The following is a 26,733-nucleotide window of genomic DNA, read 5'->3' as shown; positions in this document are numbered from 1 at the left end:
CCCCTGTCTCTCTCTCTCTCTCTCTCTCCCGTCTCTCTCTCTCTCCCCCTGTCTCCCTCTCTCTCTCCCCCTGTCTCCCTCTCTCTCTCTCCATCTCTCTCTCCCTGTCTCTCTCTCCCCATCTGTCTCCCTGTCTCTCTCTCTCTCCCCCTGTCTCTCTCTCTCTCTCTTTCCCCATCTCCCTGTCTCTCTCTCTCCCCCTGTCTCCGTCTCTCTCTCTCTCTCTCTCCCTATCTCTCTCTCTCCCCGCCCTGTCTCTCTCTCTCCCCCTGTCTCTCTCTCCCTGTCTCCCTCTCTCTCCCTCCCTGTTTCCCTCTCTCTCCCTCCCTGTCTCCCTCTCTCTGTCTCCCTCCTTGTCTCCCTCTCTCTCTCTCCCTCCCTCCCTGTCTCCCTCTCTCCCTCCCTCTCTCTCCCTGTCTCCCTCTCTCTCTCTCCCTGTCTCCATCTCTCTCCCTCCCTCCCTGTCTCCCTCTTTCTCCCTCCCTGTCTCCCTCTCCCTCCCCCTCCCTCCCTGTCTCCCTCTCTCTCTCCCTCCCTCCCTGTCTCACTCTCTCTCTCTCTCTCTCTCTCTCCCTGTCTCCCTCTCTCTCCCTCCCTGTCTCCCTCTCTCTCTCCCTGTCTCCCTCTCTCTCCCTCCCTGTCTCCCTCTCTCCCTCCCTGTCTCCCTCTCTCTCTCCCTGTCTCCCTCTCTCTCCCTCCCTGTCTCCCTCTCTCCCTCCCTGTCTCCCTCTCTCCCCCTCCCTGTCTCCCTTTCTCTCCCTCCCTGTCTCCCTCTCTTTCTCTCCCTCCCTCTGTCCCTCCCTCCCTGTCTCCCTCCCTCCCTCCCTGTCTCCCTCTCTCTCTATCTCTCTCTCTCTCCCTCCCTCCGTCTCCCTCTCTCTCTCTCCCTCTCTCTCCCTCCCTGTCTCCCTCTCTCCCTCCCTGTCTCCCTCTCTCCCTCCCTGTCTCCCTCTCTCTCCCTCCCTGTCTCCCTCTCTCTCCCTCCCTGTTTCCCTCTCTCTCCCTCCCTGTCTCCCTCTCTCTCCCTCCCTGTTTCTCTCACCCTCTATGTCTTATCTTAACTGCCGTATACCTACACCAAAGTAACCTACCCTGCTTTCTTCCAGATCTGACTCAAGTTTCACGTGGGAGACATCGGAAGACAGGTAGGGAACACCTCCCCTCCAGTACCTTGAGGGACTGCGGATCAGGTAAGATCCCGGGCGGGATTGCTGCTTTAGAAATTGTGAAGAGGGGGCATCCTGACACTGGTTAATGGGTTCAGAATCATTCACATCTGGGGGTTTTTTTGTTTGATTAGTGAGGTCATCAGACACACACACACACACACACACACGTAACATGGACTAATGGTAGTAAAGTATAAGTGTACTACAATAAATAAACTGTTATGTAAAAAAAAAAAAATGTGTCCCGGTTTTTCATTTTCAAAATCTGGTCACCCTAGTTAGGGGGTAAGAGGTAAAGCTTTTTAGAGTAAGGGATAAGGTTAGGGGGTAAGGGGTAAAGCTTTTTAGAGTAAGGGATAAGGTTAGGGGGTAAGGGGTAAAGATTTTTAGAGTAAGGGATAAGGTTAGGGGGTAAGGGGTAAAGCTTTTTAGAGTAAGGGATAAGGTTAGGGGGTAAGAGGTAAAGCTTTTTAGAGTAAGGGATAAGGTTAGGGGGTAAGGGGTAAAGCTTTTTAGAGTAAGGGATAAGGTTAGGGGGTAAGAGGTAAAGCTTTTTAGAGTAAGGGATAAGGTTAGGGGGTAAGGGGTTAAGCTTTTTAGAGTCAGGGATAAGGTTAGGGGGTAAGGGGTAAAGCTTTTTAGAGTAAGGGATAAGGTTAGGGGGTAAGAGGTAAAGCTTTTTAGAGTAAGGGATAAGGTTAGGGGGTAAGGGGTTAAGCTTTTTAGAGTCAGGGATAAGGTTAGGGGGTAAGGGGTTAAGCTTTTATAGGGTAAGAAGTTATGGTTAGGGGTTTTAGGGTGAGAGGTCTAATTACAGGTTTTAGGGTAAGGGGTAAGGTTAGGGGTTTTAGGGTAAGTTAGGGGCTTACCTTTGCTGCAAAATGGCCCACGGCTAAATATTCCGGCGGCTGAATGTTCCAGCTCCAGGGGTTGAAAGCTCCCAGTCACGCGGGCCAATAGGAAGCCGCAAGGGATGACATCATAACTTCCTATTAGCCCCTTTAAAGCCGCCATTTCGATAGCCCCACAGAGCAAAGTCAGAGCCGATACCGTAAATATCTAGGAAAGCAGAAAGTCTATGGAGCTCAAAATGAACGCAATTCAGCTCCGGAGACCCCCTGCTTCCACAGGGCTCAACAAATGCACACGCTGGCAATTTACCCACTGTTGAGGGTTACTGGCGGCGGGGTGCTGCAGCGTGGTGCGATGCGGCGTCTTACAGCACTTTCCTGCATCTGTCTGTCCAACTTGTCGCCCCCTGCATCTACCATGAAAATGGCCACGCAACGTCAAATGACACCGCGTTGCCATGACAATGAGACGCTACGTGACGTCATGGGCTTTATTTATTTTATTAGCCACTGTTTGTGATCCTTGATTATATGATGGGTATAAATACAAGAGCCCTGGCGCTTGTGACGTCACCCCCTGATGAAGCACGTGAGTGCGAAATGCGTAGAGGTCACCCCATAAGGCTCCCTTCAGCTGTAGTGTCGGTCAGCTGTTTTTCCCCTGCTCGCGAGTTGCAGAGTGCTTGCGCATGCGCCGCCGCGATTGGAGCCATCCACACGCATCAACAGGAAGGAAAGCAGCGAGGCGGATACTTTGTATCTTTGCACGCCAGGCTGGCAGCTCAGCACGCTTGCAAGGCTGAGACGTTGCCTTAGAGGACTGAATCAGCTGTGTCTTCGTGGGCTTCCCTGAGGTCTGTGGGTGCTGCGAGCAGGTAGTCCAGGACTTGGCTCACCAAGTTCCTATTGCATAACAACTTTTGGACTCTCAGCTCTCACCTGGACCAGTGGAACTCATTTTTACCTTTTTATATGTAAGTTCATGTATATGTTGTGTGTGTTTATCAATACATATATTACTATTCACTTTTGGTGCGCTGTGTCTTTGCTCTCATCATTTTTTGAAGATTCTTCTGGAATATTCAGTGGGTGAATGGCGCACCCACTTGAGACACAAGATGCAAGGAAGTGGACGGGACTGTAAAATCCCCCCTCCACCTCTTCTCTCTCCCCCCACCACCTCTTATCTCTCCCCCCCCCCGCCCACCTCTCCCCCCTCCGACCACCTCTTCTCTCTTCCCCTCCAACCATCTCTTCACTCTCTCCCCCCCTCACCTCCGACCACCTCTTCTCTCTCTCCACCCCTCACCTCCGACCACCTCTTCTCCCTCTCCCCCCCTCACCTCCGACCACCTCTTCTCTCTCTCCCCCCTCCACTCTGACCACCTCTTCTTTCCCCCCTCCCTCCCCTTCGATCACCTCTTCTCTCCCTCCCCCCTCCCCTCCGACCACCTCTTCTCTCCCTACCCCCTCCCCTCCGACCACCTCTTCTCTCTCTCCCCCCCTCCCCTCCGACCACCTCTTCTCACTCTCTCTCTACCCCCCTCCCCTCTCTCACCCCCCCAGTTAGAGCAGTTAGAATCACTCTTCAATCGGAGGTAGTCAGGCAGTAGCGATAGCTCAGCAGGACAGCTGACTTTGTCCCAGGGGATCCTCACGTAACGCCACCCTCAACGTGATGACGCACCCAAAAATAAAAGGTCTAATAACAAGATAAAGGGACAGAACAATTTCAAAGGTGGAACAGTTTTCACCACCAAATTCAGCCAATCTTTTAGAACAGTGGAGGCTATTCTAAAGTGTCATTGGGGCATTCTGATACATGACCCGGTCTTAAAAAATCATTGTGATGCTGTTCCTTCCTTTATTTATAGGAAGGCTGATAGCATCAAGAAGAGATTAGCTCCCACCAAACTTAGATCCTTTCCTAATGTTAGACACCATTTTGGACTTACGGGTAATTTCAAATGCAATATGGGGAGGTGTATCACCTGCTCTTTTATTGATAGTAAAAAGTTTTTCACCTCCTTTGTTAGCGGTGATACCTTCCCTGTAAAGGGATTTATAAACTGCCAAACCTCATATGCCATTTATTTGCTGACCTGTAGTTGTGGTCTTCAATATGTAGGCCTCACTACACGACCTTTATGTGTAAGGTTTTTGGAGCACAGGAGAAACATAATGAATGGCGTCAGCAATCATTATGTTTCAAGGCATTTTCTCCAGTGCCATGACAAAAAACCCGAAGGCCTTAAGATTATGGGACTTGAAGTCATCCCAGCATCTGTATTGGGAGGTGTAGAGAAAAGAGAAAACTGGCCACAGTCCCATGAAGTGGGTCCCAGGATAACAAAAATAAATATTTATTGATGTGAAAACATCCAACAAACGGAGGAGAGCAACCTCCTACGCGTTTTGAACAGTGGCACTACTTCCTGCACCTGTTGTGACTCCTGCACCTGCTGTGGCACTACCTCCTGCACCTGCAGTAGCTCCTGCACCTGCTGTGGCATTACTTCCTGCACCTGTTGTGACTCCTGCACCTGCTGTGGCACTACTTCCTGCACCTGCTGTGGCACTACCTCCTGCACCTGCAGTAGCTCCTGCACCTGCTGCGGCACTACCTCCTGCACCTGCTGTGGCACTACCTCCTGCACCTGCTATGGCTCCTGCACCTCCTGTGGCACTACCTCCTGCACCTGCAGTAGCTCCTGCACCTGTTGTGGCACTACCTCCTGCACCTGCTGTGGCACAACCTCCTGCACCTGCTGTGGCTCCTGCACCTCCTGTGGCACTACCTCCTGCACCTGCTGTGGCACTACCTCCTGCACCTGCTGTGGCTCCTGCACCTGCTGCGGCACTACCTTCTGCACCTTCTGTGGCACTACCTCCTGCACCTGCTGTGGCTCCTGCAGCTGCTTTGGCACGATCTCCTGCACCTGCTGTGGCTCCTGCACCTACTGTGGCACTACCTCCTGAACTGCTGTGGCACTACCTGCTGCACCTGCTGCGGACTACCTACTGCACCTCCTGTGGCACTACCTCCTGCACCTGCTGTGGCACTACCTCCTGCACCTGCTGTGGCTCCTGCACCTGCTGCGGCACTACCTTCTGCACCTTCTGTGGCACTACCTCCTGCACCTGCTGTGGCTCCTGCAGCTGCTGTGGCACGATCTCCTGCACCTGCTGTGGCTCCTGCACCTACTGTGGCACTACCTCCTGAACTGCTGTGGCACTACCTGCTGCACCTGCTGCGGACTACCTACTGCACCTCCTGTGGCACTACCTCCTGCACCTGCAGTAGCTCCTGCACCTGCTGTGGCATTACTTCCTGCACCTGTTGTGACTCCTGCACCTGCTGTGGCACTACTTCCTGCACCTGCTGTGGCACTACCTCCTGCACCTGCAGTAGCTCCTGCACCTGCTGCGGCACTACCTCCTGCACCTGCTGTGGCACTACCTCCTGCACCTGCTATGGCTCCTGCACCTCCTGTGGCACTACCTCCTGCACCTGCAGTAGCTCCTGCACCTGTTGTGGCACTACCTCCTGCACCTGCTGTGGCACAACCTCCTGCACCTGCTGTGGCTCCTGCACCTCCTGTGGCACTACCTCCTGCACCTGCTGTGGCACTACCTCCTGCACCTGCTGTGGCTCCTGCACCTGCTGCGGCACTACCTTCTGCACCTTCTGTGGCACTACCTCCTGCACCTGCTGTGGCTCCTGCAGCTGCTGTGGCACGATCTCCTGCACCTGCTGTGGCTCCTGCACCTACTGTGGCACTACCTCCTGAACTGCTGTGGCACTACCTGCTGCACCTGCTGCGGACTACCTACTGCACCTCCTGTGGCACTACCTCCTGCACCTGCTGCGGACTACCTCCTGCACCTCCTGTGGGACTACCTCCTGCACCTGCTGTGGCACTACCTCCTGCACCTGCAGTAGCTCCTGCACCTGCTGTGGCACTACCTCCGGCACCTGCTGTGGCACTACCTCCTGCACCTGCTATGGCTCCTGCACCTGCTGCGGCACTACCTTCTGCACCTTCTGTGGCACTACCTCCTGCACCTGCTGTGGCACTACCTCCTGCACCTGCTGTGGCACTATCTCCTGCACCTGCTGTGGCTCCTGCACCTACTGTGGCACTACCTCCTGAACTGCTGTGGCACTACCTCCTGCACCTGCTGTGGACTACCTGCTGCACCTCCTGTGGCACTACCTCCTGCACCTACTGTGGCACTACCTCCTGAACTGCTGTGGCACTACCTCCTGCACCTGCTGTGGCACTACCTCCTGCACCTACTGTGGCACTACCTCCTGAACTGCTGTGGCACTACCTCCTGCACCTGCTGCGGACTACCTACTGCACCTCCTGTGGCACTACCTCCTGCACCTGCTGCGGACTACCTCCTGCACCTCCTGTGGCACTACCTCCTGCACCTGCTGCGGACTACCTACTGCACCTCCTGTGGCACTACCTCCTGCACCTGCTGCGGACTACCTCCTGCACCTCCTGTGGCACTACCTCCTGCACCTGCTGTGGCACTACCTCCGGCACCTGCTGTGGCACTACCTCCGGCACCTCCTGTGGCACTACCTCCTGCACCTGCTGTGGCACTACCTCCTGCACCTGCTGTGGCACTACCTCCGGCACCTGCTGTGGCTCTGAAGATCCCGTTAGCACTTAATGAGACGTTAATTTTAGTTAACAGCTCATTAAGTCAGTAACTAAGCTTTGTGAATCTGCCACAGAGTGAGGAGGAGGGAGGAGTGGAATATGGAGGTGTAAGGATTCTGCTCGATCCGTGCCGGGTTTTGCTGCCAGTTCGTGTTTTCTAGGCTGCCTGCCCTTTTTGTTCAATTTGGCCATTTTGGCTACTGGCAGCCTGCTATATAAGTGCGGAGGTGCTCGCGTTCACATACACTGACTCAGTGATATTGAGAGAGTCAGCGTGGCGCCTCCAGTGCACAGTAAAGGACTATTAGGGTCCCAATGGACTCACTAGTCACCTACCAGTAAAGGCAACAAATATATCTGGCACAACATTGCATTACCTAACTAGGCAAGGAAGCCACAATGCTAATTCCCTGATACAGCGAGCAGCTCATAGGGTACAATACGTTTTAGCAATAGGCAAACCTAACCAGCAATTAACCCCTGGAGTGCCAGAATACAACCACACATGCCAAAGCACTGTGCCAAATGGGGACAGGTCTGTCAACTGACCGATATAACACCCCAAAAGGTACAGTACTTAGCTATTAACTTGGTATCTATCTAGAACAGAGTTATAGCAGTGTCATATTATACACCAGTACAAGTTTCATCAATACTAGTATATAGCACACCTCAGACATCAACCACTGTAGATGTTTATGTACCAGGCACCATACACCCTATTCAACACACCACCTATGTATAGGGAGGTGACGGGAACATATAAATAGGTGCACTTAGACCAAGATCTGTTTTATACAACAACTTTAATATGCTTTAGCTGCCATCACGCAATAGCACAGCATAGGTCCCATACTTAAGAGCACCAACTAGTATATTCACACTGGGGCACTGCATGTGTGGCCCAAACTGCTGATAATCCACTAGTACTCTAGTCAATTCACTCTATACGAGGAACACTAGGGCCAGTGAACTACCCTAACACTGGACATTAATCCAATTATGTACACTCTTCTGGACACATCAATCCAATAGAGACACACACACTTGGAATATTTAATCTTTGTTTTAGACCCCAATATTTTAACGTTATGTCAATAATAAAGTTATTTTAAATAATCACCATATCATTTTGGAATAGAGTGCTACCACCAGGGGCTCTGTCTGTCTCTTTTGTGCTATATAAGTTTGTTTGAGGAGGTACCCGGGCGCTATCTCTATGTAGCTTATCTGATGTGCAGAAGTATAAAAAGAGTGGTGTAATACTGCCTGTAAATGGTTTTCGAGTGGTATCCTCTTGTGACTCGGAACCCCAGCAGGATTTATCCAGGACCCATATAGGTAATGAATACAAAAAGGATGGGGGAGCACAATGGTTGGAAACAGGCAGTGTTATAGAACTGGTAATTGCTCTTTAAGGTGAAGCAGTTATATCTTGAGCGGGTGTGTTGGCTCAGGTGTCTAATATCTAATTGGAAGGATAGGCACACATGGGTGTATGTGTGTTGGTGTGAAGGTGAAATAAAATAAAGGTATATAAAACTTACACGGCCTTGTGTAAGCCCTGTCACATCAGGGTTTCTTTGGGAGTCCCGTGTGCTTCTGATGAGGCTTTTCTTCTTGCGATGCGGTGTCTTCTTCTTGATGTATCGGCCACTTACTTCGTTGGTTCACAGTGCCACTCCAGGGGGATTTCCTCTCGTATAAATAGAAAGGAGGATAGGGTTAACACATATAATTATATATACGTCAATGGGGGGGGGGGGGATGGTGTGTTTTATGAACCACCAAAAAAATTTGTATACTATATATTATAGTTTAGCACTCACACGGACTAGTGTGAGTGTAATCCTATCTTGGTATCTTGTTCACTTATAGGTGTTGCCCAATCAAATATCAGGTGATGAAAGGGTGGGGTATAAGGGTATTAGTGGTAAATATAACACAATACTCACACGGGCCAGTGTGAGTACACACTCTTAGCGGTATCTTGCTCTTCTATTCCAGTTGTAGGTGATGGTGAAGATGGGGTTAATATAAAAGACCACTATACAAACGCGACCCAGCAGAAGATGGGATGCGCGCGCACCTTACAAGATGGCGACGTCCTGTCGCATTAGAGAAACGGAACCGGACCAATACAACGATCTGGATTGGCCCAACTCGGCATAAAAGAGACTGGGAACAGCAGGACCACATCTACAGAGCCTGAGGAAGTCCAGTACTTGGACGAAACGCGTTGCTCTTCACCTGGAACATTTTAAAGCACATTACAGAGGAGGCGGAGGTGCAGTTGCAGCTCTCCATCCGGACGCGGAAGAGAGAGACTCCCTACAACTAAACACCACACTGTCTACCCCTTGCATTTACCTTCCAACAGAATTGTATTCTGTGTTTGTTTTTATTTTATTTTATTTTTCATGTTTTATTAAAGTTAGTGTTTTTACCCTCCAGACATTAGTGTCTTTTATATTAACCCCATCTTCACCATCACCTACAACTGGAATAGAAGAGCAAGATACCGCTAAGAGTGTGTACTCACACTGGCCCGTGTGAGTATTGTGTTATATTTACCACTAATACCCTTATACCCCACCCTTTCATCACCTGATATTTGATTGGGCAACACCTATAAGTGAACAAGATACCAAGATAGGATTACACTCACACTAGTCCGTGTGAGTGCTAAACTATAATATATAGTATACAAATTTTTTTGGTGGTTCATAAAACACACCATCCCCCCCCCCCCACATTGACGTATATATAATTATATGTGTTAACCCTATCCTCCTTTCTATTTATACGAGAGGAAATCCCCCTGGAGTGGCACTGTGAACCAACGAAGTAAGTGGCCGATACATCAAGAAGAAGAACCCGCATCGCAAGAAGAAAAGCCTCATCAGAAGCACACGGGACTCCCAAAGAAACCCTGATGTGACAGGGCTTACACAAGGCCGTGTAAGTTTTATATACCTTTATTTTATTTCACCTTCACACCAACACACATACACCCATGTGTGCCTATCCTTCCAATTAGATATTAGACACCTGAGCCAACACACCCGCTCAAGATATAACTGCTTCACCTTAAAGAGCAATTACCAGTTCTATAACACTGCCTGTTTCCAACCATTGTGCTCCCCCAGCCTGCTATATAAGGCTGCGCTTCCTGGTGGGAGTCGCCGAGCAAAGTCCTGTGTTTTTGCAGCTTCTGTCGGTCTGGGCTGTCGCCTGTTCCTGTTACCTGTTTGGAATCCCTGTTGCTGACCCCGGACCGTGACCCCGACCTCGCTGTCTTCCGCCTGCCCTGACCTATTGCCTGGACTTTGCACCACTGCCGCCTGCCCTGACCTATTGCCTGGACTTTGCACCACTGCCGCCTGCCCTGACCTTTTTGTCTGTACCTTGGACTCCGCACCATTGCCATCAGCCCTGACCCCTGCTTCCATCCCGACTACGGATACTCTTACAGGACTCTGTTCCTGGGCTGTGGTTGGTTTATTTGCATCCCTACCTCAGCCCTGCAGGTCCGATTCTTGATGTGAGACGAGCACCGTCACAGGAGGGGAGAGAGTCTCTGTGGCTCTGGTGCAAATTGAGCCAGTTTTATAAACTTTGATAAACAGATGAAACAATGAGTAAATGAAAACATGAGGTAAAGTGAGACCCTGCCCCGAAGAGCTTACAATCTAAGTGGGATGTTCGGACGCTTACAGACAGTATGAGTAAAAATGCATTATTAATAGTGCAAATCGAAGAAAATGGAGGATTGGTGGGACTGTAATCCTTCATTTTCTTCTATTAAAAGTGCAATCAGGGAGATCAGGGGCAACTGGAGCTCGCAGTAGAGGTGTAGAAACAGCTACTGCACCTATTACTGTGTGTAAGGCAGTAAATCATGCGATTTAGCAAGTCGCGGCTCCATGGTATTGGATTGCAAATCGCCTGGTAAAGCATGAAAGGTGGCACCAGCACAGTGATTGTGTTATAATGGGTGGAATAATGTTGGCTGCATCTGTATAACCTCCATAGGGAGGAACTGGCTGGTAGGGAGATCAAAGAAGCTCATGGGATCAGAAAATAAAAATTGAGCTGATTTCAAATACATGATTTCTTGTCCTGCAGCATAGATCACTGCTGCGAGCTCTCAGAGACAGGCGGCAGCGAATGTGCACCCAACCAACAGCTATCGGACGCTGGTTCAGAGGAGCGGTCTGACGGAGGCAGCGCAGGGTGACAGTGCTTTGTGCATGGGGGGGGGTTGGTACCCCCCCAAAAGTATCGCTTAAGGCCCAAAAAGACATAGAACCGCCTCTTTAGCCAGCACATGTGAAGGATTGGACACCCCTCACACATCTTTACTTCCATCAGAAACTATTCCCGTGTATGTCAGAGCTTTTCTCATAAGACAGTTAGAAGGTCAGTGGAGCACAGCCATGTAATACCTTGTAACTAAGAAGAGCAATTGTAAAATCAATATCTTGTTCAGGCAGCGAGTGATGTATCTGTCTGTAAGCAGGTGAAATGTGCTCAGAACCTCAGAAGCTGCTGCCAGATTCTCATACATAGGACAAGTCTCTTCTGTGGATATAGGCCTCTTTGAAGCTCTCTCTGCAGCCAGGGAAATCGTATGCCTGCTAAAGAGTGCATTCTCCAACACAAACACATGACTCTGAACCTCCTAATGGGTCTAAGGAAGAAATCATCCCCTGAAATACTCATGATCTCACCTCCCTCCGCTCTCAATTGAAATAATGACAAACCACTGTGCTTTGGGGGAAAAGGCCACCGCTTTAATTAACTTCATAACAACCAATAAATGGGAGTTGGGAATAGGGGTGGATATACCAGGCTAGGCTGAATCGAACCCGACCTCACGGATACTGTGACTCCCACTATACCGCCACCTGTCGACCCAACCAGGGGCAAAGCCATCACCCCACCAGGTGTTCATTATAAGAGGGAGAGAGACCCTTTGGGCAAGTCAACCCAGCCAAACCCGGAGCCCTTCCCACGTTCAGTTCCTTAAGCCTAATGCTGGAATCCATCTACGTTATCCCGGGGTTCATCAAGCCAGCCTCACAACCCTACCCCACCACAGAAGAGGCCATTTTATACCTCAAATTGGCCTTGCCGACCCCAACACCCATTCCAAGCAATCTTGGAGCTGCAAATTAAAAATGTCCAAACCTACACTGAATAGATGGACTTCATCTTCCCTATGTAACCCTTCACAGGCCTCCTCCAAATTAACATGCCTGACCGCCAAACACCATTTCTATAACAAATTCGGAAACCCCCTTATTTATTTTCCGCCTTCATCTTTCACAGATGCTGAAGGACCAACTCCGACCAAATCCCCGTGCGTTCCCTGGTAGTTATGGGTGAATCCATCCAAATCCGTTTCCCGGATTTCCCCCCAAAATCAGTTTTCAGTGTAAAATCCGCGAACGGATTTGGTCGGTTTTAATCTGCCTGGATTCATTAAAAACCGCCATTGGATACAACTCGTGAACAGATTTGTAAAATCCAATCTGCGGATTCAGCAATCCGTTGGTGGATTATTGCTGATTCTGCAGAGTGTATTGGTAATAATAATAAAAAATCCGCAAAACACAAATCATCCTTGTTCAGATTGATCGGCTGAAATTCACAAACCGAAGGGAATCAGCCAATCCACTGCGGATCCAAATATGACAAAAAGACTTGTCCATAACTATTCCCTGGAGCTCTGCAGGCAGACAGGCCAAATCCTGCAGCATATCATGCGTTAACTCCATAGGCAGGCAGCCTATGTAATTTGCCCCCACATGCACCAGGAAGATGTCCGGTCGCCTACAAGATTGAACCCAGGTCAATACTTCCGGTTAAACCTGGAATCTTCTCATGCCACGGCGGCTCCTCCACTGCACATGCGCCTGGTGCCAAGGTAATCCCAATTGCCTGCCATAGGCCTGATGCTCCACGCTTCCCCACCCAATGCACATAGGAGTCCCCACAAATCCATACTTCCACCGGGGTTACATCTGCGGGAAATGAAGACATAACATCCAAATAATAACACCCTCATGCCCCCAACCAATTTAGAAATGAACATAAGAGCGGAACCGAGATGACTCCATCTCCCAATCCTGTGGATCACCTGCTCTCCCAACCCGATCCTAAAGAAATGGGATCCAAATTGGAACGTGATCCACCCCACCCGCTGCACACAACTTAAAAACCTGTGTAATTTGGAAACGAATAAGGGTTTCCCCGTTACATTGGATGAAAAATAGGCCAGGCCCAAGCAGTCTGACTGCCACTTGATAGTGGGAAAATACTAGACCCCATGAAGCTTCCCAGTGAAACTCATTTACCTCGACCACTCTGATCCGTCTTGGAACACCGGATAAAAAAACCACGCCCCCTTCCCTACCAACTGCACCTCTTCCATAAGCAAATCCCCTGGCTGATATTTTGCCCCACTCACCACCTCCCCAATTCTGTGTGCCCCAAAAAAGGTCAACATAAAGACCGCCATAAATAATATTACCTCGAACCTCGGGAAGTATACCTTTCCCAGTTCCACCCCTATTGATGACAGCAACTCCGTGGTCACTGGCTCTCAAATTCCCACCTACTAAGCCCGTCTTTCCATCCTGCCAAAACCCTACCTCACCACAAAATACTTTTACATCAAAAACGCCCTCCACCTTAGCAAAAAAATATATATCTCTTACAGACTGCTCCACCGTCCTACAGGAGGAACCAGACTACTTTTTCTGCAATAAAAATGTGAATATCGCTCCAACCCAGTCCCCCTCGTATTCCATATTGCCAAATTCGGAACAGAATCCGCTCCAATCAGCTGACGCTCAGCTGTACACCGCCCATGTTCTAGGTGCCAAGGACTCCCTCAACAACTCCCTGTAAGGGTTCCAGTCCTGTGTTTTTACTGAAGCTAGCCCTTGCATGACTGTAGTGGACTTAATGGTTCCTGGCAAGCCTCTTCCTGAACTTGGTTATTGGCTGCACCTGTGCCAGGGCTTACATAGCAGTCAGTGACTTCCAGCCCGGGCCTGAGCATAGTATGTTTTCCTATGTGTTCCTGCCCCCCCTGAGTTCCTGAGCCTTGCCTGTCCCTGTGGCTTGCCTGTCCCTGTGGCTTGCCTGTTCCTGTGGCTTGCCTGTTCTTTTGGATTACCTGTTGTCGACCCCAGCCTTTATCCTGACTTTGCATCTTTGCCACCTGCCTTGACCTCTGCCTGGATCATGACTACTCTCACAGGACTCTGCCCCCTGGCTCTGGTCAGTGATCTTATACCCTACCTCAGTCCTGCAGGTCCGCTTCCTATCGGAGACGAGCATTGTTATACTCCCGCACACAACCGTCGCAAGATTCCATAGATTCTCCGGGAAACAAGGGGCCCCAGACCTCAACACAAGGCCGGATTCAGACCATTAAAGGCCCTAAGCACTGAAAAGATTCCGATGCCCCCCATATGTAATTGAAAAATAAAAACAATATTAAACCATAACATTTTATTTTTCGAAATGATATCAAACTTACATGTACAAAAGCAGAAGTCCGTCTATAAGCTCTAAAGGACACACTTGAAGCAAAAATGCCTATTCCATTGTAATGTAGAATAAGAAAGGAGCGTGCCAAATAGACCGAATTGATATCTCTATAAAATCAGAAATGCCTTCTCTATTGTATGCATTTGTATATTTGTATCATCCAGTAGCAGACTTGTTATGGCTCAATATCTGTTCTGTACACTGAAAGATTTACTAGGGTTTTTGACTATCTGGGATTTGATATCCATTGATACCTTATGTTAACCTTTTTGCATTAGCTCCTGGTGTTAACGTACTATCTCTATTCATGATTATATCAGCCATCTATATTATTTTATATTGCAGCAATATCACCCTAATGTTTTACATTGAAGGTACAACTGCTGCAGGTTTGACAGGTGGCGACTGGGTGGTCTAATGGTTTCTGAGTATATTATGTGGATATCATTAACTCCACGGGTGGTGCTTGTCACCCCTTAATGAGGCTTTTTGATTGTACCTATATTATACAAACTTTATACAGCATATTTTTCAGTCAGTGCCATTACTCACCCCATCCACAAGTCATAACAATTATTATTATTATAATTACAAACTATATGTTGCCCATTATGTTCAATTAAGTCTTTTTTTGTTATGTATTAAGTTTTTGCAGGTGTTTGACACTTACTAGAATGATTGGAGGAGAGGTTTAAATAGTACCCTCCCCCCCCCCCCTCTGTTACCATTCTCCTTGAGAAAGAGCAGTTGTTGCTTGAAACGCGTGGGAGGAGGTCTCTTTTCTGTCTGTGGATCAGCATCCGTCTTATGTAGTTTAATAAAAGTTTTTTATCGCTGGTGAGTTCAGTTTCTATCAGGGGCGGTTGGTCTTCTGATCACTCTATTTTTATTTTTGTTTTTAAACTTATATGTATGCTGAAATTAAAATCGCTTTTTTTTTTACAATTTCAATAAAAACTGCTTCATTTACCAAAAATGTATACAGAACGCATAAATATTTGGCATCATTACCATTACGTTTTTTTAAGTTACTAATAAAACAGTATAAATACTTACATTTGCTTTGAAAATAATTGCAAGACAAAAGTTTTGTACGTACGGAATACTACATTTTGAAATCAACAAACACATTTGAAACAAATTCTGAGAATAGGGATTCTAACCTTTCTCTGGTTCGCGTCGCCCACAACCATACCGAAATGAGATTAAGCGCAAAATGTGGGGGTTATGCAAATCTACGCATTGGCCGCGTAACAGGGATGCAGCAGCAAGCTTCAGAGGATGAACATATAGAATGGCGTCGGTCCTGACATTTAACGGTGAAAATGACAATGATATTAGAAACAGCAGATGTTACAACTATTGTGACCTTCAAATCAACATGTACAAATTTTCCACATTTCGCGCTTAATATTCGATTAAAAAATGCTCAACTTTTTTGCATGGTGAGCCAAAGTTGTCCACAAAGGGCCACCGTTTTCGGTGTATATATATATATATGTTGCCCATGTTCTCCCCCCCCCCCCCCCCGCCCCAGACACAGATCGTGCCTCTAAGGTGTATTGAGGGCTGGCTACATGTGTATGGTGGTGCATACCTGCTTGGAACAGGAGGGCCTGAGTCTCCCGCGTTGGTATGGGGATAACAGGGCCAGGCTTCTGGGGTATATGCCTCCATCCTCTTTAGCACCGGTGCAGCGCCTCCATCTTCTGGCGAGACCTATAGGGATAGGTTAAGATCCTCCCAGAAGAAGCCCTGGTCCCAGGGCGAGTGATCTTAAACTCACACAGTCGGTTGTATAAAATAGCAGCACTCTTTATTGTCCTTGCACAATGATACAGCAACACTTCATGCACAGCGGCACACAGCAGTTCATATACAGCAGTGCACTCCAAATGTGTATAGGCCTTTCCTCCTTTCCTCTCATCCAGGCTGTACCCTAGCAGGATGGGCTGGTTAGGGGCTTCAATACCCCAACCCCCACCTCCAGGATAGACTCTCTGGGTGAGGGTAGATCTCCCCCCTCACCCCCTCAGCAGGGTGAGGGGCATTGGTCCACGCACTACAGTGCTATCAGCTGTAATCAGTATGGCTGAGTGTCTTTTCACCTGTTTACAGCACTCTCCGCTCTCACAACTCCAACAGCCTCCACTCTCCAGACTGACACATCTTTCTCTCCACTGCAACAGACTGTCACAGAACTGAACTCTCCAACCGACTGACAGCCTCTCCTGCTCCCAGGCAGAACTCTCAGACTCCAACAGCAACTGACCCAGACACACACAGGAACAGCCCACTAAATAGATACAGCCCTGCCCTTTATGATGTCAGCAGGACCTCCCCTCTGTCTCAGGCCTGCTACAGAGTCAGGGGCCTACCTCTATCACTCCAGGCAGGGCTTGATGGGGGGGAAACCCATGATTACTACTGGCGCCTGCCCTTACCAGGGCTTACTCCAGTAGGAGAAGGATTGGTAGCCCACTATTTCTTCCCCTTGAGAAAGCGCGCTGTGACGCGCGAAACGTACGTCGGGGAATGCGTGACGTCATCACGCTGACGTACACGCGGTTTGTGATAGGAGACACGGCTAGCTCCAGACACTTCACGGGGCTCAAGCTGCTGATACACTAGACGCAGGATACTGAAGTCAGGTTGTATATTGCCTCATTGAGTCTTTCTTATACCTTCTCTTGCGGTGTTCCACATTTACTGTGGCATTTTGGTATATCACCACACATGATTGTGTGGGACCTCGCAGCTCCACGCAGTCTCTGTTTATCTACAGCTGTGTGTTTTGAACATTACTTGTTCACGTTTTCGTTCCGTGCCTTCACACATTTGGGGATTTTAATCCATGCATTCTTGTGCATTTTTATGGTGTCTCGTCGTTTTTACAGTATTTCATTAAAGTATTTTTTATTTTCATTTCAGTGTGACCTTTTGCGGTTTACCCTATTTAGGGAATAGGTTATTTTGTGGCCTTTTATGAGATGACAATACACTCATTTTGTCACCTATCCAGAGTGCAATAATAGGGGGCTTTATATAATCCTAGCTGATTATTTGTGTGTTCATGTTAGGACATTAGCAAGCCATCCACCAGATGGCGTAACAACAACAGTAGCCGGGTACTCCCAACGGGGAGAACCAACTAGTAATAGTGCTTTGGGTCAGGCTTCCGCACCTTTCTCCCATTATGGTCAGTGACAGTTATGTAATAAGGCTGTACCGACCCAGACTCTGGCCGATATATTACACTGTGCATATAGATGCACCGTCCTATACTCCAGACGCGGACCACCTCACTAATCTTATTCTCATTGTGGTAACCCGCCTTACCAAACTTTGTTCTTAAGTATTCTTGTACGGCCTCCCTGAGCCAACTGTCTCGGTTCTCTTCAATTTCTCTCATTATGGGTTCAGGCACATAAGGATACTCATACCCGTGGGACTGTCTATACCGGAACACTATGGCTCTGTCTGCCCGGCTCAACTTGGTCAGTCTCTTATGGCCCGCCCTGCTTGGCAGTACCCAAAATTCTGGTTCTACCGGAGCAATATCGTCATACAGAATACTAGGCCCCTTTGGAAGAATAACCTTCTGCTCTATCTCCTGGTACCGGTGTTCTAATTCATCTGCCACCTCCTGAGGAGTATAGGCACCTACCGCCCACCAATGATCAACTATATTGTTCCTGATTAACAGGAACCTGGTGCGGTCCATACCTGCGTGGTACCCAGTGAACAGGGGTGCCCACCACTTGTCACGGTGCTCGTACTCTGATAAGGGGCTACCAGTATCTACCTCCGACTCCACCTGTGATGAGACACCGGACGTACCCGCCTCTGTAGAGCGCGAGCAATCTCTTCTCCCTTTGGCGTTGAAATACCTAGTAGGGTTCATTTTGTGGACCACGGTGCTTACAGTCTCGACCTCAGCAGTAGTATGGGACCCTCGGGCCCTTCCTCTAGATACAGGAGAAAATGGTACAGCGTTAGGTATACGAATTACATTTGCATACGGTATCTCCCCATCAGATCCCTCATCGCTTAACTCCCAATCCCGCAAGTCCTTGGAGTACTTGGGATATTTCCTTAATTTATCCCCGTTAGGTCCCGGTGGTAATACTCGTGACGGGGCAGGGGCAGTGGCCAGGGCAAGGGCGCTAGGGGCTGGGGCAATGTCCAGTTCCATGTCCAGCAAGCGGGTAATCCGGTGACCAGTGGGCAGTTTCTTGCTGGCCCTCTCTGTGGAGCCCCGCGATCCTCTGGAAGGACCTTGGCTACGCAGGGTGGCCATGGCAGCGGCCATAGCTGCTCTCCGCGGGGAGAACAACGGTCCCGGGCCTCTCTTCCAGTCGGACCCAGAAGTGATGTCATCATGGCCGCCCGCGGAATCCCCATCCGCTCCGTGGTCACGCACCGGAAGTGCGTCGAGCACCGGAAGGGGCGGTGGTGGATCATCGGGTCCACGGACGGGTAAGTAGGCTGCACGCCTCTCCTAATCCTCTGTAGGTTCCGTCTTCGCCTGGCGGGAGTAAGGGGGTGGTGGAGTCTCCTTACCTCTCCGCTGCAGGCTGATGTACTCGGGTCCCTCTGGATCCGCCTCGGACGCCGTCTCCGCCGCACTGGGAGTCACCACGGCCGTGGAACTTCTACGGGCCTCAGGCCGCACCAGCGATCGCCATTGGGAGGTGTCCGGACTCGTCTGCTCCCTCTCTCCGGTAAGTGGACTGCCATCTTTGTTACAGCTGGGGTGGTTCGCCGGTAGGCGCATCGCCACCGATGAGACGCCATCTTCTTCCTCCGAAGACGACTTGGTCGGATCCTCCGCTAGGGAGTCACCTGGGTCTTTTGCGGCCCCGCCAGTGGGTAGTGGTACGAAACTGGTCCGCTCCGGTACCTCCACTGCGGTCGCACTGTTCTCCGCCGGATCTCTGCTCGGCTCTGTAGTTGGCTGGGCCTTGGTTCCCACCTCGGCAGGGGTGCAGGGAACTGGGGCAGCCTCGTCGGTCGTCTCCGCCACCTCCGTTAGTGTTCCCGGAGAGGCACCCCGAGGGGTCTTGATCATGGGCCACGGTTCAGTAGGCCACAAGTAGAACGTGCCACATTGAGGGCATCGTGCCTTCATGCTTGGGGCCGGTCCGGGTGTCCTGCAGTGTATGCACAGGGACCGGAGGTACTCTTGGCCGTCGAATTCCACTACCAGGAAGCCTCCTGGGAACTGGAACGTGGTCATGCTTAGCTCTGACATTTTTAGTTCAGGGGTTGAACAGTTCAGTTTGTTAGCTCCTTGCTCTTTGATAGTCAGGCAGAAATGAAGTTCCTCGCTCTCACTTCCTGTCCCTCCATTCGCTGGGGAGGGCACTCCTGATTGGCTCTCCTTGTGCCCCCTCCCTCTGGTGGAAACAAGAGGAAGGGCACTCCTTTTATCAGTGTGACGTGGCCTTGTCTGTTGGCCAGTCACAGCACAGGTGGGTGGGCTTTCGGCTTTCGCGCCGCTCCGCTCCTTTTCCAGGGGATCTGGGTTTGGCGCCAAACCCCTGCACATCTCCCTCCACATTTCTCTCACAGTCTCTTTGCACGATTCACGTGCGCGCTCCAGGATTGGCGGGAATCGCCATTTTTAGCTCGGCTGCTAACTGCTGGGCCATGGATGGCGCTGCTGTCGCCATTTTGGACTCTTTCTTGCTCCGCAGAGCACATATAGTGACGGCCGTCATCTTTGATGAACCCACCAAGTGTATATCACCGCTATTCTCAGTGTCTAGTGCAAAACTCGTTCCTAGACACTGACTATACTCACTCACACTCTCTGATGCTCTCTGCATGCTATCTCTCTGTGCTTTACCCACTAGTATGATGTGGCATACCCCAGGCTAGGCAGAACTCCTTCTCTGTGCACCGCACTCGCTGACGGTTCCTACAAGTACTCTGTGGTGTGTTTTATGTGGGTGCTGGCTAGTGTACCGGGCATCTCCCTAAGTACGGGCGTCTCCTACTTTTGGCCCTGGGGCCCTGGGCCATGGTCCCTGGACTAGTTAACAGGCTATCCCCCCCAGTTGCCTCACACTACCTGCATCAAGGGACTAGGACACCTATATCTCCACACCCATCTTACATCACCCTCTTAGGGCACCCAGGGCGTATTGTGCAGGAATCCACGCTCCCCTGACTACCCCTGGTATTACATGCCCTACTCTCTCCAGTACTTGTACGGAAGGTGCACTTCACTCTTCCCGCTCTGCCTTGCTGAAAGCCTGTCCTGTTCTGGATCTCAGCAGCTCGCCTCCAAATGTAGCCCATGTTCCCCCCCCCCGGCCCCCCCTCCAGACACAGATCGTGCCTCTAAGGTGTAGTGAGGGCTGGCTACATGTGTAAGGTGGTGCATACCTGCTTGGAACAGGAGGGCCTGAGTCTCCCGCGTTGGTTTTGGGGATAACAGGGCCAGGCTTCTGGGGTATATGCCTCCATCCTCTTTAGCACCGGTGCAGCGCCTCCATCTTCTGGCGAGACCTATAGGGATAGGTTAAGATCCTCCCAGAAGAAGCCCTGGTCCCAGGGCGAGTGATCTTAATCTCACACAGTCTTTTGTATAAAATAGCAGCACTCTTTATTGTCCTTGCACAATGATACAGCAACACTTCATGCACAGCGGCACACAGCAGTTCATATACAGCAGTGCACTCCAAATGTGTATAGGCCTTTCCTCCTTTCCTCTCATCCAGGCTGTACCCTAGCAGGATGGGCTGGTTAGGGGCTTCAATACCCCAACCCCCACCTCCAGGATAGACTCTCTGGGTGAGGGTAGATCTCCCCCCTCACCCCCTCAGCAGGGTGAGGGGCATTGGTCCACGCCCTACAGTGCTATCAGCTGTAATCAGTATGGCTGAGTGTCTTTTCTCCTGTTTCCAGCACTCTCCGCTCTCACAACTCCAACAGTCTCCACTCTCCAGACTGACACATCTTTCTCTCCACTGCAAAAGACTGTCACAGAACTGAACTCTCCAACCGACTGACAGCCTCTCCTGCTCCCAGGCAGAACTCTCAGACTCCAACAGCAACTGACCCAGACACACACAGGAACAGCCCACTAAATAGATACAGCCCTGCCCTTTATGATGTCAGCAGGACCTCCCCTCTGTCTCAGGCCTGCTACAGAGTCAGGGGCCTACCTCTATCACTCCAGGCAGGGCTTGATGGGGGGGAAACCCATGATTACTACTGGCGCCTGCCCTTACCAGGGCTTACTCCAGTAGGAGAAGGATTGGTAGCCCACTATTTCTTACAGGGGTTACATATAATATATAAGATGAAAAAAACGAATCATGTATATATAAGAAGAAAAATAGATCAATAATTAAACATAAATTTATTGCAACACATGACAGGATCTGATTTTCCTCGCATTATTTCGATCTACGTTAGTAGTACACCCCCTAGTTTAGGTGGCGATAAGTTATAAAAGAGAACAGAAAAATGGGGAAATAGTATATAATGGAGTGTAAGAAAATCCAACAAAGTTTTGATTTTTCCCATGGTGACAACTTCAATGCTTTCATTGAAATATCAAATTATTTCACAAAAAAATCTCATTTTTTGTGGTGCCCCTGCTTTGCTGGTGCCCTAAACACATGCTTAGTCTGCCTATTGGGTAATCCGGCCCTGCCACCTGCCATGCCCAGGGTGTGCTGGAGAATCTCCTCCTGTAAAAAGAGAGGCTAGGCCAGAATCTGTGCCATCCTTCCCCTCCTCATTGCCCTGCGGTACACCTCCCCTCCTCATGACTAGGAATGTAACAGTAGGTGCAAAGCTCCCACTGGGGCCCCTCGCCGTTTTTATTGCCACAGAGCGCACCCCATGCTGGGAACTTGTACCTGCCATTGCTGGGGGCATTGAGGGTATTTGGACCACCCCCCCCCCCCTCTAGTTGCCTGAGCCCTATGTTTTTTTTAATACAGGCCCACCCACAAAGTAGGGATCCCCCTCTACCTGGCTAAACCTGTACAGTGGGCGAGAGCTCCTTCAGGCCCTCCCTACAACGGGGCTAGGACTCTGCCCCTTCTCTGGCCCTGACTCCTCTCCTGTCGGCTCTGCTCAGCTCCCTGGCTGCACAGAGCTATAACTCCACCCACTAGAAGGCCCTGCCTCATCTTCTCCTGCTGGCTGCACCTCCCAGCTCTCTCTGGGCCCCAGCTGCTCACCGCAAAGTGAGCGGAACAACCATTCCAGCCCCCGCTTGATCGCCAGCCCCCTTGTCAGGTCTTCCCCACTGCTGAAAGTTCCGCCGCCCACAGTTCCACCACGCCTGGACGCAGTGCCAGAGCGAGACCTTATTGCGCCCTGGACAGACATAACATTTGGTGCCCCTACTCACTGCCGCAGGTCACCTCGCCACCATCGCCACAGGTCATCTCGCCACCATTGCTGCAGGTCACCTCACCACCGTCTTTAAATGTCCTCAGTCTTCCCAGTCGCAGGGCTCCTAATTTGTTTGTGTGAGTGAGTGCGCACCACCAACACTACCTACTACATGGTGGGGTGCTGCACGATGGTATTAGACCGCACTGGCCCCTTTCGGTCGGCACCCCAGGCAAGTGCTCGGCCAGTCTGCCCCTTAATCCGGCACTGCCTGGACACTATCACTATTTTCCACGTGGAGCTCTTCTCGGATTCTGCAATGCCACAGGGAATGACAAAAGGGAAGAGAGCCCTTCCCTCCTGGCCCTAGTCATATGCCCCTTCCTTAACGTTTAGGGGCTTCTTAACTGGCGAATCATAGCACGAACTAACACAAAATATGTAGGTGTGTTGTACAGCTGTGCGATAGGCGATGTAGAGGGAAATAAGATATTTCACCTAAATTATGCAGCAAAAAGTATTCTGCGAACACTGTTAAAAGTTTGAGAATCTCTACGGTTGAGGGAGGACCATTGTGAGGGGTAGGAGTATGCTCTGCCCGCAGCATTAATCAACAAGAGGATTTCAGCACCCATTAAAAGTGTGACTAATGAAATTAGCAATCCATTTTTAGAATTTGATATATTCACGAATTAAAGCATAATGAAACTTGCTGTGTGAGCCAGAGGCTTCGGTTTTATTCTAATTTCCACTGAGTTTCATTATATCCCCTACTTACAGTATAAACGGATGTTTAATCACCCTGCAGGAATTCTGGGCATCCTTAAGTGCTTGTGCTTTTTTTTTGTTACTAGGTTCCTGGTTATACTTCACTGTACATACTGTCCTTGTGAAGAGAGGTTCAAACTTCCACCGGTATTAAGGAGGTTTCGTTGATCAGGAACAACCAGGCAGAAAACAAACTCTAACGTGAAACAGGGAGACAGGTGTTAAAACACTGTAATAAGAAAACTGAGAAGATTTAGCAAAGTGTAAGCCAGGAAACAAGCGCTGAATCCTGACAAAACAAGATGCATCATTGCAAACAGAAATCAATATTTGTGAATAAAGATATCAAAACAAGTTATTCACGTAGTGTAGAAATGCAGACAGGGAATAATTGCAACACATCTGCCAAAATACACTTCATAATATGTAGAAAACAATTAGAATGGTCACTGACGGAGTGAAGAACTTTGGCAGCTTTATTAATCATGGAAATGTTGTATTCTAATTGATTTAGTAGAGCGGACCTGCAGTATGTATTCTTGAAATCTCATCCGTAACAAAACGTGTGAAAAATTATCAGTGTAATGCAAGGACACCGCTGCCTGCCAGGAATCAACGGCTCGCAGGATTGCAAACGTTGCTCAACAGATGCAAACCATATACCTGTGAGGAACAACATCCATCCCCAGTATCATGGAATAACCAGAGAATGAACAGATATATTGGAACACGCTAAGGTTTCATATGGATTAGCATTTGCTTATCCCCAATACATAGGGCAGTGCTTTTATTAACTGGTTTTTGGTTAAGGAATCCTATAACTATATTGTGAAATTCTAAGGAACCCCAACTCTCTCTAATAGCGCTTCTGAGACCAGATGCATTGTAATGAACCCCAACTCTCTCTAATAGCGCGCCTGAGATCCAATGCATTGTACGGAAACCTCACCCTCTCTAATAGCGCATCTGAGATCAGAAGCATTATAAGGAACCCCAACCCTCTCTAATAGCGCATCTGAGATCAGCAGCATTGTAAGGTACCCCAACCCTCTCTAATAGTGTACCTGAGATCAGATGCATTGTAAGGAATCCCAACTCTCTCTAATCATGTCTGAGATCAGCTGCTTTGTAAGTTCCTCTGTATTTGGTACAATTTTCAAATGCTGAAAATTGCAGGTAATGCTTTAGGGATGCCCAGGGAACCCAAGTGAAAAACACTGACATAGGGGGGTTAAGTTAAAAAAAAAAAATATATATATATATATATATATATATATATATATATATTATTTTTTAATTAATTAATTGATTGAAAGAGTGCTTTGCATTAAAAAAATGTATCACCTCAAATCATTAACAACATATGTTGGTATGTCATTAGTTGTGTTCTTACATTTGGCGCACTTTTACTTATTCTATGTATGTGTGCGCCTTGTTCAGACGCATAAAGGCATTAAGAATTGTTTGCATGTGCTTACATTTTGAAGTGAAGATGTTATCCTCTGGCGCATAGACACAGCACGTCCAATGTATATATGGAAGATGGCAGAAATAATCATATGATTATTGCATAACGACAACATAGAGTGCCCAGTATATAACGGAACACTTACATAGTAGATGTAGATTTCATACGAAAGATATGGACACGTTAGGGATGATCTTTTACACTCTCTGGGTAAGATATGTTGGCTTTTAAATTTCTGGGTTAACTACCTGGTATCGAGGTCCAGCGTCCTCTCTAGGACTCTCGTAGAGACATTGATCCTTATAGAAATAGAGAAAACACCATGGCATGATAATGTTTTAAATAAAAATATTCTATTACATATAGTGGTTAGCGCTACCTTCCCCCTGCTTTCAATGTACTTACATTTGTCTTTTACGCCAACACAAAGTTGATGGACAATTTTATTTCATTTCTGTCACACAAGTCTGCATGCAATTATTATTATAGGTATCATATGCATCTGTGCGACACCGGAGACCTCCAAACTCCGCCTCTAACTCCGCCTCTAACTCCACCCCCTAGCATCATTTTTTTTCTTAGTGGAAAAAAAACCCTGCACACGTGCTTCCCAACACATCAAAATTGTTTGTATACATTAGCGCAGGGTGCTCAACTCCAGTCCTCAAGCCCCCCCAACAGGTCAGGTTTTCAGGATATCCCAGCTTCAGCACAGGTAGCTCAATCAAAGCCTCAATTGAAGACTGACTGATTGAGCCACCTGTGCTGAAGCAGGGATATCCTGAAAACCTGACCTGTTGGGGGGGGGGGTGGTTGAGGACTGGAGTTGAGCACCCCTGCATTAGCGCACCAAGATACAGTCATGTGTTACTCTTCTGTACGTCACATTCACAACAAAATTGCTTTTAGTGATGCTTTATACAGTGCATAGTCTGCATAGTTTGGCCTAGGATGCCACAGGATACAGGTGAAAGCTTCAGATATACATTCATCAATCATAAAATATTACATTTAAATTAATGTCAGAGTTTATGTGAGTTTAGTTTGTACATTAGAGAAGAATTAATATACAAAGGACAATATAACCAGCAGTAAGTCTGACAGATGACAGTTACCTTAAACAAGTAAGGAAGGTTGTATGAGACTCCTCTCCTAAGACCTTTTTCTTAACCCCTTCACTGCTCCTGACACCTTTGGCTGTGGTTATGTTAATGATTCCCATAAATGATTCCCTTGCAACAGTGAGTGCAATTGAATTGTTTTTTCCCATTAGATCACAATCATTGCTCAACTGGACCCCATATTCAGGGTTGCCACCTTCTACTGAAGGCCAACCCGGAGGGGCAAAAAAATCCCTTACTTTGTGCGGCGTGGTGGTGCGGCGGCGCCTCGCGGCATCCTGCTGCAATTCCCCCTCCAACTGCAGTGAACATGACTGCGCGCCGTCAAATGACGCTGATTGCCATGGTAACCAGATGCTACGTGACATCATGCCATGGCAATGGGACGCCGTGTAGCGTCATGACATCGCGTAGCATCTGGTTACCATGGCAACACGGCGTCTTTTGACACCGTGCAGCCATGTTCACTGCAGTTGGAGGGGGAAATTGCAGGAGAATAACTGAGGCTGCCGGAGACGCCGCCGCACTACGCCACACCCCGCCACCACCCGGAGATTGACGACGGCAACCCGTGCCAAGTACCCAAAACCTGGAGTCTCCAGGTCAAACCCGGAGAGGTGGCAACCTTGCCTATATTTGATTGTGATGTTATTTTAATAATCTATTGTGCTGGAGTGAGATAAAGGCTGATGCTTAATAAATACATTAAAACACTCTGCGCCAGGAAAAAAATGTAAATGGATTTTTTTTTAA

The sequence above is a fragment of the Ascaphus truei genome, chromosome 8, assembly GCF_040206685.1.
Source record: "Ascaphus truei isolate aAscTru1 chromosome 8, aAscTru1.hap1, whole genome shotgun sequence".
In the NCBI taxonomy this organism is placed as follows: Eukaryota; Metazoa; Chordata; class Amphibia; order Anura; family Ascaphidae; genus Ascaphus; species Ascaphus truei.
Note: the sequence above shows the minus strand (reverse complement) of the source record.